The sequence below is a fragment of the Vitis vinifera genome, chromosome 5, assembly GCF_030704535.1.
Source record: "Vitis vinifera cultivar Pinot Noir 40024 chromosome 5, ASM3070453v1".
NCBI lineage: Eukaryota > Viridiplantae > Streptophyta > Magnoliopsida > Vitales > Vitaceae > Vitis > Vitis vinifera.
In genome coordinates this window covers 2251777-2269207 of record NC_081809.1, presented here as the reverse complement: position 1 = coordinate 2269207, position 17431 = coordinate 2251777, and the positions used below count along the sequence as shown (strand labels likewise).

General features: G+C 35.2%; 1 pseudogene; it reads right to left on the bottom strand.

The window, feature by feature from the left end:
- Window positions 1-1662: 1662 nt before the first annotated feature.
- Window positions 1663-16554, bottom strand: LOC100244860 (uncharacterized; annotated as a pseudogene).
- Window positions 16555-17431: the final 877 nt, after the last annotated feature.

Here is a 17431-nt window from a genome sequence, read left to right as displayed (position 1 = left end):
AGTTGTGTTGGCGCCGGAAGACAGAGACAAAGCAGTAGACTGTAGAGAAAGGAAGGAAAATTAGTTGAGTTGCTTGGTATAATTTCTTGGATTGAAGGGTATTTTTGTCCGAATAACCACCCACCTACCTTAATCTGATCAAACAAAAGAAATGATAATGCATCTTAAAATACTCCTAATTAACACCCTAAATCTGTCAAATATATTAAAAAATCCGTAGACAAGCTCACAACTTTTTCTTTAAAAAAAATAATATTATTTCTGTCAAATATATTATGTACAATTCTAAGTTTTTATTTAACTTTACTATTAAATCTGATTATTATTTAAATATTCTTAAAATTGAGATTTGAATGAAAATAATACAAAAATAATACTTCAAATATGTAAGTTTCAATAAATTATACCAATTTGCTGGCCCAAAAAAAGAAATATTTTTTCTTGTTTCGACCATCTTGACAAAGCATTTATCAATTTTTTTATATTTAAAATGTTGCTAATAATTTCATACTATATTACTTGAAAGTCTTTATTGTTATTAGATAAATTTCACTCTAAATGCCTCATAAATTATGAATTCATTTCTCTATTTCGCTTTATTTCATTTCTTTGTTTAAAGCTTTCTTTTTTACATTACTCAATTTGTAAATAAAAAATTTTGATTAAAAATTTAATTGTCAAATGAAAAAACTAAAATATCTTCCATTTATATTTTCATTAGTAAATAAATAAAAATATATATTAAAATATAATCGGTATAAAGATTATAAAAATACTAATTATGTGAAGATTTTCATATTGTTAGATAATTCCATATAAATTAGACAATAAATGCAATTATATGTAGAAATGAATATATTAGGAGCATCCAAGAAAAAAAAGTAAATATTGTTGAGCCCATTAAGAAGATGCATTAAAATCTTCATTTAATAGGTGAAATGATGACAACCTTTATTTAGTAGTCTACCTACTCTTTCCATCCTTCCTTCTGATACCATCATTTGTTTTGAATTAATATCAAAACCTAAGTTTGATTTTAATAAATTTTATTCCACTCACGATGTCAACTTCGAATATTCCATAAGTTAGGTTTGAAAATTTGTACCTGCTTAAAATTAGAGATGATCCATTTATGGACACTTATATGGTAAAATCCAATGTTTTAAAATAAAAATTGGATTGAAGTAGACAGTCCACCGGTTAAACCGTCAATCGAAGCCTGATCAAGTTTGGTTCAAACTTTGGGCTACACATTAAATTGACCTTTGACAAATTGTGGATTGGATCATTGGGCTAGTGAACCTCGAATTTGCATTGGCCAACCCATTTTTGTCCTTTTGAGGATTTTTTTTTTCTTTATATACCTATTTTTGGAATCATTGTTGATAAGTTATTTAAAATTGATGATTATAGTATTTTAATTTTTAATTAAATATTAATTTATGTGGAAATCTCTATTGTCCTCAAATATTGATGAATGACGGTATCCATAAAGCCTTAAGTATTATATTTGAATTTTAAATATTAATTTTAGTACTTAACATACTCTTGAAAATAAAATTTATTACACAAAAATCTTGCCTAATTTCCTAAAATATAGATGGATGATCATGTTAGTCATACTTAACATTATTTTAGATTGCTATCCGAAAACCATAAGAGTCGGTTTTGAATTTTAAATGCATTTAACAAGTTCGATTCAAATATTAATTTGAGTATTCAACAAGTTTTTTCAAATAAAACTTATTAATGAATGACAGCAAATACATTATATATGATAACTCTTATCAAAGAACTCCCACAGCACACAACTCCATCACAAGGTGCATTGACCGCCTCGCCCTTGAATTCCGCAATATTTGGCTGCCCAGTCAGATGTTGTGTGATCTGAATATCTTAGGACCCCTAATGGTTGGGTCTGGCTGCACTTGTTTTCAAATTCCACCTTCATGAAAAACAGAGGGAAAGGAGATCAGGATAGATCATTGTAGACCAGTGTACCAACTCCCCATTCATTTCAGGGAAAACTAAATATTATTCCATTTGAATAGCAGTTTAGACGTACACTTGTAGGTTCTGGCTTGCTTCATATACTAAATAAAGGATGAACTAGTTCTGGCCATTTATAATGACACCATCAGGCAAGGGAAGGGGTCTCCTCAAGTCCAAAGTTTGCTGTAATGTCTACCAACATTAAGACGCACAATGGAACAAATTAGGAGCATGACATGAAGGTTGAATCATAACATACATAAGCATCTTTGTCCAAATTGCATCTCTAGCACATCAGCTTTTCTTTTTAGTGTGATGAAGGAGGGAGCCAACTAACCTGGTATAGTTTCCTGTCAAAGGTGAGTCTGATGGACATTTTTCAAGCCAATAGAAAGAGAGTAGGCATAGTTTCTTGTCCAAAATGAGAAAAGATTAGTTTGATGCACATTTTTAACAGCAAATAGAAACCAACCAAGTACTGCAGCCCTTTCACATAAAATTAGGACATTTGCATATTGTAAATAATAAGAAAAAAACTTATGAGGCTAGGCCCAAGAACTGAGGCTTCTGGTGTTGGTCGGATCATAACATCCTATTGCATTTGTAGAAATGTAAGAATAAGAAAACCAACTCTTTAGTAGATGCAAAGTGACAATGAGATGGGGACGTAGGATTATAAAAAGTTAAACACTCATCAGTTTGGAGCGTTTTAAGACATGCATCTTAAGATACATACTGATACCAAACTAAAATTCTCAAATAAGAAAACTAAAATGCATGCTTTTCATAATCTCTTTAAATAGTCTCTGCTTTTCTCTCTATGAATATCAAGAATAGATCATCATCATCAATGGCAGTAAACAAGTTTGGAACCAAACACCAACAAGATCACGCTTATTCTCATCTATGATGTTCTTGAATGGATTCTGATCCTTTTTCTCAACTCTTTTTTCTCTTATCTTCTGTGTGAAACCCACATTGCGGAGATTTCAAAACTTGGATGCTATTCGAATGATCGAAAATTGGTTGAATTACAGGATATGTGTGAGGATTGCTCATCCTCATCACAACTTGATTATTGTGAATTATTGAAGATCGCTTTCATTCCATGGGTGAAGCAGATTGGTATGATTCAGGGTGATGATGAGAAGATTCTGGAAAATGGGGAAGTAAATTTGAGGTGTTTCTATTGTGATGTTAAGTTAAACAGCAAATTCTACTATCTTTATCTTCTGATCAAACCCTCTTAGGGAGTTTTGGATTATACCCAGAAAAGGAATTTGATAATAGAAATTGGGATTGATGATGGCATTGACGAAGTCAATAATTCCAATAGAAGCAAATCGGATTTTGCGACTGATAGATGCGAGGAAGATGAGGGGACTAATGGAAACAAGATACTCTCTGATGTAGATGGAAGTTCTGGAACAAAAGAAGATGAGGCAGAGGAGGATTATTTCACAGGTGACAATAGGGAATGTGAGAACAAAGGATTGGAAACATGGAGAATAGGGATGCTCCTTTTGTTCTCTAAACAGTGGAAAAAACAAAGGAAACTTGTTTTTTTTGTTCTCTAAAAAGAAACATTTTGGAAACACACAGACTAATAAAAACAATAAGTGATTAAAGTTCCAAATGAGTTTTTGGTGTTTTTTGTTCTAAAAAACAAAACACAATTCTCGAAAACAATAACCAAACAGGCCTAAGTCCCTGACAAAGTGCATTAAATTGAAGAGGGGTAAACACGTAATAGGCTACATGCACTCTGCATGCCCAAAGACACCCACCCTATCAAGAGACTGTCACCCAACTTTAACAAAAGTGGAAGTCCCACCCACTACAGAAATAAAATTTCTACTAAGCTTAAAGAAGCCAGCCCAATGGCATCGGTCCAAATCACAAACGCAAGCAAATATTGGCCCAAACAAAAGCCCACAGGCAAACAGTCCATCCTCAGCCTTATTCAGGAAATGAATTCTTAATACAGACAGCTTTTTTGAACTAGGTTTCAAGTAGGCAACTAACCTGGAACACGCCCAGAACACGCCTAGATTTAAAGAAGAGTAAAAGCTAGCATCCAAAGCGAAATCTGCACACACACAAAAAATAAATAAAAAAATTTGAGACATTACTCCCAGAATTTAGCATCTATGGGTGTTAATCCCACATGGACACCGAGAGCCCCAAACAATAAACCAAAAAGCTATCAATCAGCAATCCAAATGAAAATGGAACACAAAACTTGAGTTAAAGATATAGAGAACCCCCTTTCAATTAGAGACCCCATTTCTTCTTTTCCATGATCACCACCTGCATCTGAAGTACTGGTTTTCTGGCCTTTCTTCAGCTTTCTTCTTTCAGCTTTTGAGATATAAGGTTTCTCTCTGACTTTAGCCTTTCTGTATTCATGATTGTGATCTTCCAAATCAACTTGAGAAGTTTCAAGAGCATACTTCTTACCAGATGCAGTATTAGATCCAAGTTCAAGAGCCCAATCAATGAGATCCTCAAGTTGTGGATTGACAGAAGAAACATGTCTTCCAGAAATATCATCTATATGCTCACTATCATTTCCATTCAACATATTCCTCTCTTCAAGAGGAACTTCAGGCAAATTGATGGATCCAACATTGGAGGTGGTCAATTCATTATGAGCAGAACTAATTTCAGAAAAGCCTTCTAATATTGGTTGATGTGTTGGTGGATCCGTTATGCTTTTTGACTCTGCAGTACGTTTTTCATCTGTTTCTTCCTTCTCTGACTCAGAATCAGAATTTCCTTTAAGAGATTCATTCTCCTCAAAATCTTGTGCCCCTTCCTCCTCACCTCTCACCCGCCTTTCATATAAATGTGATCCCAAGGAGCTCTCTCATCTAAGCAAAATAACAAGCCAAAGCCCATCATAAGAGGGTGTGGAGGAAGAAAGTTCTTCTTCCCATGGATCATGAAACTCCCAACTGTAAGATATTCCCCAGTAGGAGCAGTTTTACTGACCTGGTGAGGATAAACCCACCAAGCACTTGTGACAATCTTTGAATCCCACACCTGGCTGTGACAAACCTATTTTACAAAAAAATTGTAAGCTAAATAATTCAAAGTGCATATATGCTGTTCACTCCTACCTTAAGACACAATAAAATGAAATAATACCAAAAGAATATTGAAAGATGACCAACTTACAGTGAAACATCCTGCTTGGTTCAAAGTAAGAGGGGGTACTGGATGTTCAGGCTTGTGGTTCTTGATCACAGTACTTGAAGCTCCATGTGGATCTGCATGGATATACCTAATTCATAATCAAATGAGCAATATCAGAAGAAACAACAGGGACATTAAGATTTCAGATTTTTTTTTTTTTTTTTAAAAAGAGGGATATTAAGACTCCACATTATTGGATCAATTTATATTCCATAATAACAATAATCAGCTGAGGGATAACAGCAAGCTGATAAAAGCTGAAATCATGGAGGTCTATGAATTAGATAAGACACATTTCATAGAAATCATATTTCCCTTTAATCCTAAATTCCTAAATCCCATTTCATAACTCAAAGAATTAATAACTGTTGGAAAACCGAAGCTGATATGGAAAGAAATAACTTTGTAAAGGTGTAAGTTATTTATTAGTTGTCAATCTTTGTATTTTTAGGAAAGTAATTGTTAGGAGTTATTCTTTCCTTTTAATCAGTGATTTAGTTTCCTAATTTGAAGGATTTGTATATGCTGTAAACTCTATAAAAGAATAATCTCAATGAAAGAAAATTATTCCCGTGAAACCCTATTCTTCAACTTGGTATCAAAGCTCGCAATTTGCTTGCCGAAATCCTCCTCCTTCCTCTCTTTCAATCCCTGTTCTTTGAAACCATGTCGGATATTTCAAACGAGTCCACTACTGTTCCTCAACCTTCTCTGAACAATCCCATCATCACTGATTCTTCAAAAATCAATCCTACCACCTCGAAATCTCACTCTATCCAAATCACCACGATTCGCTTGAATGGTGACAACTTTCTGAGATGGTCTCAATCAGTTCGGATGTACATCAGAGGACGTGGAAAGATGGGCTACCTAACGCGTGAAAAGAAGGCTCCTGCAGTGGATGATCCGAACTATGCTATATGGGATGCTGAGAATTCCATGGTGATGTCATGGCTTGTGAATTCTATGGAAGAAGACATTAGCTCTAATTACATGTGCTATCCAATAGCACAAGAGCTTTGGGAGAATGTAAATCAAATGTATTCTAATTTAGGGAATCAATCACAGATCTTTGAATTAACCCTCAAACTTGGTAAGATACAACAAGGGGAGGACAACATCACAAAGTACTTCAACTCCTCGAAGCGGATCTGGCAAGACCTTGACCTCTTCAACACCTATGAGTGGAAATCTACCGAGGATGGACTTCATCATAAGAAGACCATGGAAGACAATCAGATCTTCAAGTTCTTGGCTGGCCTTAATGTTGAGTTTGATGAGGTAAGGGGGAGAATCATTGGAAGACAACCCCTGCCTTCAATTGGTGAAGTTTTTTCAAAAGTTAGAAGAGGAGAGTCGAAGGAATGTGATGTTGGGCAAGAAGGGACCTGGAGTTGCTATTGAAGGTTCAACCTTGGTTACCACGAGTGGAGGCTATAATAAAGCTGCTGTGTTTCAGCACAAATCAGATGAAAGACCACGGGTTTGGTGTGATTTTTGCAACAAACCTCGCCATACTCGTGAGAATTGTTGGAAAATCCATGGGAAACCTGCAAATTTGAAAGGAAACAAAACCAAGCCGAGCCATTATTCCTACTGCTAATGAGGCTGAGACCAGCCCCTTCACTACTGAGCAAATGGAGCATCTTCTTGCACTGCTGAAATCCAACTTGACATCCGGTACTTCTAGTGTTTCTTTGGCACACACAGGTAATGAATTATATGCTCTATCTTGTCGTTTTAAATCTACTCCATGGATAATCGATTCTGGAGCATCCGACCACATGACCAATTCCTCAAACATGTTTGAATCCTATTCACCGTGTCCTGGAAATAAAAAGGTTCGGATAGCTGATGGTAATTTCTCACCTATTGCAGGAAAAGGTCTAATAAAAACCTCTGAGGGAATAGATCTTAAATATGTTCTCCATGTTCCTAAACTTACTTGTAATCTCTTGTCTATTAGCAAATTATCTAGAGATTCTAATTGTTGTGTTATCTTCTATGAATCCCATTGTATTTTTCAAGACCAGAGCTCAGGGAAGACGATTGGCAGTGCTAGGATAATCAATGGTCTCTATTATTTCGAGGATAATTTACCTAGTAATAAAATTGCTCAAGAACCAAGTAGTATTAGTTCTCTTTCTGTTCGTGATCAAATAATGGTTTGGCATTGCAAATTAGGTCATCCTAGTTTCTCTTATTTAAAACATTTATTTCCAGTGTTATTTCAAAAGGTTGATCCTTTATCATTTCAATGTGAAAGTTGTTTATTGGCAAAGAGCCAACAAAAAACTTACATTCCAAAACCCTACTATACATCAAAACCATTTTATCTTTTTCACAGTGATGTTTGGGGACCTTCAAAAGTAACCACAATTTCAGGAAAAAAATGGTTTGTGACCTTTATAGACGACCATACACGTCTTTGTTGGGTATATTTAATGAGGGAAAAATCTGAAGTCGAAAGGATTTTTAAAGAATTTTACAGAATAATTGAAAACCAATTTCAAACAAAAATCAGTATTTTGACATCTGATAATGGGACTGAGTACTTTAATAAAGTTTTGGAAACCTTTTCAAATGAGAAAGGAATTTTACATCAATCCTCGTGTTCTGATACCCCTGAACAGAATGGAATAGCTGAACGTAAAAATAAACACTTGTTAGAAGTAGCACGGGCTATGATGTTTTACATGAATATTCCAAAATACTTATGAGGGGATGTCATACTAATTGCTTCATATCTAATCAACAGGCTGCCTACAAAATTTTTGCAGTATACCACTCCTTTGGAGTGCTTGAAAAAGGTATTTCCAGAATCTCAAATTAATTCTGAATTACCCTTGAAAATATTTGGTTGCACTGCATATATACACATTCCAAAAAGGTCAAGATCTAAGTTAGACCAAAGAGCAGAAAAATGCGTTTTTGTAGGATATACTCCTAATAAAAAGGGTTACAAATGTTTTAATCCCCTTACAAAACGTTTTTACACAACTATGGATGTTTCCTTTATGGAAAATGTCTCATATTTTACCAAAAATTTACTTCAAGGGGAGAAATTAGTGGAACCAAATTTTTGGGAAATTGTTGAACCTTTGCCTAGTGTAATTCTTGATATCTCTCTTGAAAAAGAAAATAAAGAAACTAAGCCAATTGAATCCGAATCTGAAATTGGTCTGTCAGAAGAAGAAATACTACGAATGAAAAAAATAGAAACAATCTTGAGCCTGTGGTTTATTCAAGGAAAAAAGTCCCTGGAAGAAGTAAAGACCAGCCGATCATCCCAGCACATGGTCAACCGAAAGCCCTAGGCAATGGCTCTCTAAATGTCTCAGGTAACCCTTCTTCTATTCCTACTCATATACATGCTTCTTCTTCTTCTGTTACTGATCTAAGTTTACCATCACACTTTGGTCCAAGTCCAGAAATATTTGCACCCAAACCCGGTTTAGGATTAGCCCCAATTGTTCCTGCACAGGACCTTGACATTGATCTCCCTATTGCTCTTAGAAAGGGAACCCGAGCTTGCACTAAACATCCCATTGCCAAATATATCTCCTATAGTAACCTTTCTGACAACTATAGAGTATTCACTACAAATATTTCAAAACTTGTGGTACCTAAAAATATTCAAGTAGCACTAGATGAACCGAGTTGCAAATTGGCAATGTTTGAGGAAACGAGTGCCTTAAAAAAGAATGGCACTTGGGAGGTTGTAGATTTACAAAGGGAAAAAGAAGTTGTAGGGCGCAAATGGGTGTTTACAATAAAGAGTAAAGCAGATAAAAGTGTTGAGAGATACAAAGCCAGACTTGTGGCAAATGGTTTTACTCAAACCTATGGGATAGACTACCAAGAGACTTTCGCCCCCGTAGCTAAAATAAACTCAATTAGAGTTTTGTTGTCCCTTGCAGTAAATTCCAATTGGCCCTTACACCAATTGGATGTTAAAAATGTCTTTCTTAATGGAGACCTAGAGGAGGAAGCGTTCATGAGTCCTCCACCAGGTTTTGAAGAAAGTTTTGGAGTTGGGAAAGTGTGCAAATTGAAGAAGTCTTTATACGGACTTAAGCAGTCGCCTAGAGCTTGGTTTGAGTGCTTTGGCAAAGTAATAAAGCATTATGGATATACTCAAAGTCAACCAGATCACGATATTCTACAAACATTTAAATGAAGGTAAAGTAGTCATCTTAATTGTGTATGTTGACGATATTGTGTTAACTGGGGATGATTGCAATGAACTAGAGAAGCTGAAGGGGAAACTTGCTGAGGAATTTGAGATTAAGGACCTGGGGGCATTAAAATACTTTCTTGGGATGGAGTTTGCTAGGTCCAAAGAAGGTATCTTTGTAAATCAACGGAAGTATGTTCTTGATCTTCTTGATGAGACAAGTATGTTAGGATGTAAGCCTGCTGAAACACCTATAGAGCCGAATGTAAAACTGCAGCCTACAAAAACCAAGAATGTGAAGGACCAGAATCGTTATCAGAGACTTGTTGGGAGATTGATTTACCTATCCCATACACGCCCTGACATAGCATTCTCAGTGAGTATGGTTAGCTAGTTTATGCATGCGCCTAGACCAGAGCATTTTGAAGTTGTTTACAAGATTCTAAGGTATCTAAAGAGGACACCATGTAGAGGTCTTTTGTTCAAGTCACAAGGACACCTACAAATTGAAACCTACACCGATGCAGACTGGGCTGGAAGCATAGTGGATCGAAGGTCCACCTCTGGGTACTGTTCATTTGTAGATGACAACTTGGTCACGTGGCGAAGTAAAAAACAAAACATGGTTGCTAAAAGTAGTGCTGAGGCTGAGTTTAGAGTTGTAGCTCATGGTATTTGTGAGATTATGTGGATAAGAAGATTACTGGAAGAGTTAAAGATGACAGGTCCATCTCCTATGAAGTTGTATTGTGACAACAAGGCAACAATTTTAGTAGCTCACAATCCGGTTCTCCATGACCGCACCAAACATGTGGAAGTGGACAAGCATTTCATTAAAGAGAAGATAGACAACGGATTGGTTTGTATGACCTATATCCCTACTGAGGAACAAGTGATTGATGTCTTCACCAAAGGACTACAAAAAAGGCAATTTGATTTTCTAGTTGGCAAGCTGGCTATGGAAGATATCTTTAAGCCAGCTTGAGGAGGAGTGTTGGAAAACCGAAACTGATATGGAAAGAAATAATTTTGTAAAGTTGTAAGTTATTTATTAGTTGTCAATCTTTGTATTTTTAGGAAAGTAATTGTTAGGAGTTATTCTTTCCTTTTAATCAGTGATTTAGTTTCCTAATTTGAAGGATTTGTATATGTTGTAAACTCTATAAAAGAATAATCTCAATGAAAGAAAATTATTCTCGTGAAACCCTATTCTTCAACTATAACATCTACCAATGTACATGATTGACATGAAAAGAGACAAGAAAGTACAACTTACAATCAACATTTTTGAAGATTAATTCATAAAGCAGAAAAGGCCTCCCCTGATGTTAATAGGAGAAACAGGTCTATTAAATCTCAAATTGCAGAGGTATGGGAATAAGATACATAAGTGTGACTGAGGTGGTTTCCACAAAGTAAATAGATGAAGAAGAAATTACCTGGCATTAGAAAGATAACTAAAGCCTATAAGCTTCAGAAATACTTTCACCAAAATGTTGATGACTGTATTACAATAAGTTGGAAATTCGAAGTCTTTACACAACTCTTCTGAGTCTTCTCATCTAAAGAAAGTGTCCAATAAAAAATAAAAAATAAAATAAAATACCAAACTAAAATAAAATAAGTACTACAACAACAGACACAAAAAACAAAACCAAATAACAGACTATCACTTACCAATATTTAATGAATATGCACAATAAATCTTTTTATTGGTTGAATATTTGGCCTAAGACATGTTAAACTTTTGTGTAAATCATTAAAGGATCCTTCTGTCAGAAACATTTGAAAGAGATTTTATAAAATAATATCTACTTATAGAGAGTCAATGTTGGATTAACATGTCATAGGAGTTATGAGGAAGAGTAGTGGAGTAGTATTCTGCAACAGGTGTTTAGGTGCCTTTGGAAAAACAAAAATGTTGATGAGGAGTTGTTGTTGGTTGATTTGAAATGTATGAATCTGAAACTTCTTTTTTTGTGGCATAGTAATGGGTGGAATTGGGCCTCATTTTTTTCCTCCTTAACTCTCTTAACTTCCAGTGCCACTTTCCTTTTCGTCTCTTTTTTTCCCCTTGATATATTCCCCATACAGATAAAGGTTTTTGCCCTTTTTCTCTTCTTAAGAGTTAATTTGTTTATTAATGGAGAAAATCTACTTATAGGTCCCCTTTTGACATATAACGCTTGACAATCATCTCGTTCAGTTGAGCATCACGTCCACTGATAACAAAATAATTCTTACTGCTGATGAACCAATTAAATTTCTCAAACCAGTTAACTTTTCACATGTGTGAAATTGTGGCAACGGTTTTTTCCAGCACAATTATAGATGAGAAAATTCAGACACTTGACCATTGAGAAAAGACAACTTAATGGTTCATTTAAGCTCAACCAATAATTAAAAACAAAACTAAAATAATGCTTCATAATTCTTCTGGTGCTGAGAGGCAAGTGTGTTGTTAGTTTTTTTATAAGTAATGGTGAGATATTATAAACACGTGCCAAAGAAAGAACGCAACAAGGTACACAGGAAGTATACAAAGGGTACCATGTTGTTCAAATCATTTAAATCAAACTAGATGCTAATAAACATTCAACTTAGGTCCTAATCATCCATTCCTGTGAATGTTCAGCAAAGATATGGTTAAGTACTAACTCTCCTCACAGCACACATGTAACATAATACCAAGGGCCAATAACTCAGGACCAGCTGCATTTAATGATTCAAAAATTTGAAAATAGCATCAGTACAAAATAAATCAAAGGGGAAAAACAACTGCAATGTTCAGCTACCTGTGAAAGCTGGATGCAAGTCTTCTTTTCAGCAGCTTTAAAAGCTTTTCATGAGCTATAATAGTCTTTTCCCGCTTGTTTTCCTGCCTTTTCTTCTGTTCATACCACTGCCGAGCATTGGCGTGTGCTGAAAGTGCCAAATCAACTTCTACCTAGAAAGTGAAAAGAAAAGAGATGACAAGTTTGAAGAATAAAGATATGGGCTTTACATGATCTGTAATTTGTTTGATCAGACAGGTGTGAACCAGAGTGGAAATTAGCATATGTCACATCCAACAAGATAAGCTTAATGGTAATTTAGAATCTGCATGAATGCCTTCAAATGGAAGTAAACATAAGCAGTTTTGTTATTATGACGCAGTAAGATGCAAAAAAAAAAAAAAAATTGCATCATGCCACCACACCTTATCCACATGAAGTGTCTTTTCATCATCATCCATTTCATCAAGGTTGTTACTCAACAGCAGTGTCATGCAATTTCTCTCAAGATAAAGCTTGTCAATGAGGCCAGCTACAGGATTTCCAGATTTTTTCTTTTCTTTCACCATTCGGGCAAGATCCTCCCAATTCATACCATTTGCCAAAGCAACACGGACAGCTAATATGGCAGCATCAACATCTTCTAGGTTATATTCTATCAATTCTGCCATTTTAATGCAGCGGTCATCCTCTTTCTTCAGTGTATGCACACGATTTTCCTACAGCATCAAGTTGAAAGACTATAACACATGGCAATGATCATAAAATACTGAATAATATTTCTAGCAGAGAACCTTTTGACATGTAAAGAGAGAATGACCATAGCATGCCCATACAACCACTGATGCATTGGCTAGATTCTCATTGCTTGCAGCCCAAGTCACTATAACATAGTTGCAAGCAAGCAACTAGCTGAAAGGCTAGAAAGTATGTGAAACCACTCTTCTTAAAAGAAGGAAATGATTCTATTGGCTTCAAATATCAGACAATAATTTAAAGACCTGATCCATGCATATTTTACTGAGTTTCTGCATGGCAGAGACCTCTTTTGCCTTCTGTTGTTGTTCTGATCGTTGACCCTCAATTTTACTGTAGAACTCATCCGATGCAGCATCAAAAGTCTCAAATTTTACAAACTCCCTTGATTTGAACTGGTTCAATAAAATTGGGCAGAATTCATCATAGATCTGCAAAGGGTATTAAAACACATAATGAATAACACTATTCTAATGGTAAACCAAACAAACATGTTTACATTCACACATATGTGGAACTTGATTATATCATATCAAAGCAAAAAGGGAAGGAAATGACAGTTCTGCTCTAGATTAGCATACATAAATTTAAAAAAAAACACATCCACAACCTGGCTACCACGATCTGGTTGAGATGGGCGGCAGTCCTTTCCAAAAATTTTATTCTGCATTAAAATATAACCTTCAGGAACTTGATCACCTAAGATAACATCTTCTAGCCAATTCTCAAACTTAGCAACAGATTGGGCTAAACGCTGAATTGTATCAAAGTCAAATTTGCTATCCTTAGTAACTTTTGTGTTTGGAATCAGACCAGCATCCAAAATAATATGCTCAGAAAGTGCAGGCCCATAACCCAGTGCCTCTCCAAGAACAGTCTTCAAGGTCGCTTGCTTGGCACGAGCACCATCATTAGTATTTTTGCTTGGCTCAGATGACTTCGCACCTTTGCGGTTACCCTGCTTCTCTCTAGGTGCATCAGACACTTTATTTCCACCCTCAACTGGCCTCGACTGCTTCATTGCTCTCAGATTCCTTGGGAGATGTAAGGGCTGCTTGCAACTTAGTAGTGGTAGTACACTCAAAAACTCGACAAATTTCAACTGGATACCAATGGCGTGATATGATTGCAACTCCTTTATCATCATCTCTGTTGTAAATAACTTGTTATCATGTAGCTAAAATTCAATTCTATAGACATTTAAGCAAAAAACTTACCCTGTTAAGGAAGGAAATCTTCAAGGCCATTAGGAGCTAGCAAACATGGTCTCAACTTGGAAGGGTTAAACACAAGCCAATTCAAGCAGTGGTTGTTCTTGGGCAACTTCCTTTGCATCTACGCTTTGACTCATATTAGAAAAGTTCAAGTTGGGCTTGGATTGAGGTTTTGTGCAACCCCAATCCATCAACACATCCTATACCCATTGCATACATGTGATTGATGGTAGCTAGTTAAAGAAGTTGAATATGGGAATAGGGTGTTAAGACTACGGATATTTACATGCACAAGGATGCTAAAAGGCGATCTGCCTTGGGCAAGCCAAAGAAAATTGGCCACCTCATAAGCTCTTTCCTCCTGTTCAAACAGATGAGATTTTAGACACAAGCTGCTCCTTGCTCTCCTTTACTTTCTTGTTTAAACTACGCACACATAGAGAGAGAGGGATTTTGAGCAATTATTCTCCCCCTATTTTTCCAGAGCACTCAGCCTCTAATTTTCCTTCAAAAGTGGTTCTTCTAAATGGTTTTTTTATTCGCTTAATGCACTTTTTCTGCTACAGCTTTAGGGCTTTCACAGTTTACTCTCTCCCGTTCAAAATCCAACAATTGCCGCCCCAAATGTTTTCTTGGATATGTTTATTTCATTAACAAAAAACTCCCATGTACCGCACTTGACCCAAAATTTGATGTATAATCACTAAAAGGGATTAAGACTCGAAATGTAAGAGTATAATAGTCACTTAATTGCAGTGCATTTGGGTTTTTTAATTAGATAAAATAAACATGGTCCAAACTGTTTAGCAAATTTGAGGACAAGTTTTGGTATTTGAATGTGAGGAGGCAAAGTACGAAATGCCTCAAGGTCAAGGGGATACAGTATATATAACCCTTTTTTATTTGATGTTTTGTTTAATTCTTCTAAATGAAATTTATCGAGGGTTTCACTCTTTCACCAGTGATACCAATAAGATCATAGCATGAACATCAATAATTTCATCATACCATGATGTATGTGCTAAACTCAACAGCTAATACACATGAATTGGCAGAGAAGGACAAAAGTTCTTGCTAAAAAAAAATAGTTGTGCTTGTATACAAATATGTGCATAAAGGAGCAAAAAAAAATGCAACATGAGAGATGGACTGCTAACCTGTGTGATCCAAGAAGAGTCATGACCATAAACTCAGAATCTGTAAGGAGAATGTTTCCTTGGGCACACAGCTCCAATATAACATAGTGTGCATTGGCACCAAGTCCAAATTGAAAAAGGATGACCTGAAAAAGAGAAAAAAATAGTTAAACAAAAAAAATCATGATCAGAAACAACACAGTCAATATACACTACATAAGTTAGAGAAAATGACAAGCATAAACAAACATCCCCTGGAGTAATACCCGATCATATCCCAGCTGCCGCACATCCTCTAGCCTTCTTGTGCATATGTGCTTTCTTAATTTAAGTGTAAACCCAGATGGAGTCATACTTTTGTCCCCATAGATGTGAGAAAATATGAACAGTAAGCAAAAACTTGTGGTATTAAAAACAGTGCCATTCTACTCTTTTCCTATCCTTTTGCTCTGTTTGGTTGCTGAACAAAGGCTAGAAAACATTGTCAACTTTAAAAGTTTTTCATTACTTGGGTCCCAAGTTAACATAAAACCTCAGTGAAGTATACCTTATAAAACCCTCTCGAAGCATAAAACAGAAAACTTGAATTCAAATTTATTTCATTTTATTTTCCAAGGTTTTCCAGGCAACAAAACTGAAGGAAAGGTTGGGCAAGATTAGGCCTAACTTTTATTTTTTCGAATTGGGGAAAATCTTACCGAACATATGCAGTGGTATGCAATCTAACACCACTTTTCATTAACAACAAAACCTTCTCGCTCCCTCCGGATTCAGTGACGCCACTACTGTTCATAAACTTAAACATATAAGTCTGGCAAAAATAAAAATAAAAATTGTAAATAGCGAAATCAACACAACAATCCAACTCAATTAATTCACAAAAACCATTACAAAGGCCCGTTCAACTCAGATTATTCATCAAACAGGTGGTGATCAGCAATGTAAATGAACAAGCAAACACACAATTATCCCAAAAACAAGAAAAATAATGAAGAGGTAAAAATTAAATGTTTGTTTAGAAGGAAAATAACAAACAGAGGATTGCAATTAAATTAGGGTTTGGCAGAGTGGATTGAGAAGTACTTTGGGAGAGAGATCGTAGACGTTGGCACAACGCATGCCGATTAATCGTCGCAAGCACTTGATCTCCGCGGCCACGTCAGCCGTGTTCATTCGGCCGCCCTTCACCATTTTCAACTTTCTTATTCGCAGTATCAGAGTTTGTGCGTGTTCGGAGGGACGATGTTTTCAGCGAAATGATTTGAGGTTGGACAAGATGGTATCGGAATACTTATGTCTGATTTCCAGGGTGTTTGGCAACGAGTAGAACACAATCCATTTTGAGTTCCGGCATGCAGCGACGTCGTTTTCCATGTCCCAGCAAGACGATGTCGTTTTGTTGAGTTGGAGTATTGGCGAAGTTAGTTTGAAAAATGGAAATGATTTTTAAAAACATATTATTTTAATAATCCTTAAAAAGTGATTCATTTTTAATAAACCATCTAAAAAAAATCTTGAATGAATATTATACTATCATAACATCTTGCTTTAATATTTCATTCAAAGAAAAAAAAAACTCAATATTTTTAAGCTATAGTTGATTATCAAAAAATTTGAGAGAAAATATGAAAAAAAGAAAATAGAAAAAAAGAAAAAAAAAATTAATTTAATAAATTAGTTCATACATTTTCTTTGAATAGTAAAATTAAATAATTTAAAAATATATAAATTTTAAATTTATTTTAATTATATTTAATTTTATTTTATATAAATCGGACATAGAAAAACTATTTTTCTTAATATTTTTTTTTTCTACTAAAACAAAATATAACCTTAATTTTTTCCGAACATTGTTCACTTTTCATAGAGGAGAAGACCAAAACAGAATGCAGTCACTTACTGGCTTACAAACAGAGGTTATTTTATATCATGATGTACAGATCTACATTCATATAAGATGCAAAAGATTGTTTTAAGGAAGAAAGTTAAAACACAATGACAATCTGCTAAACCTGCTGGGAGGTAATTTTATGTAAGAAGTTGCAGTTCAAAGTCCATATTTTGTAGATGACCCTACATGTGTATATATAGATATAAATATATATATCATATATGTACATGTACATCCAATCAAAAGGCCGGCACTTAGGTGGCATTTGTTTTTTTGGCTTAATTCTAAATAGA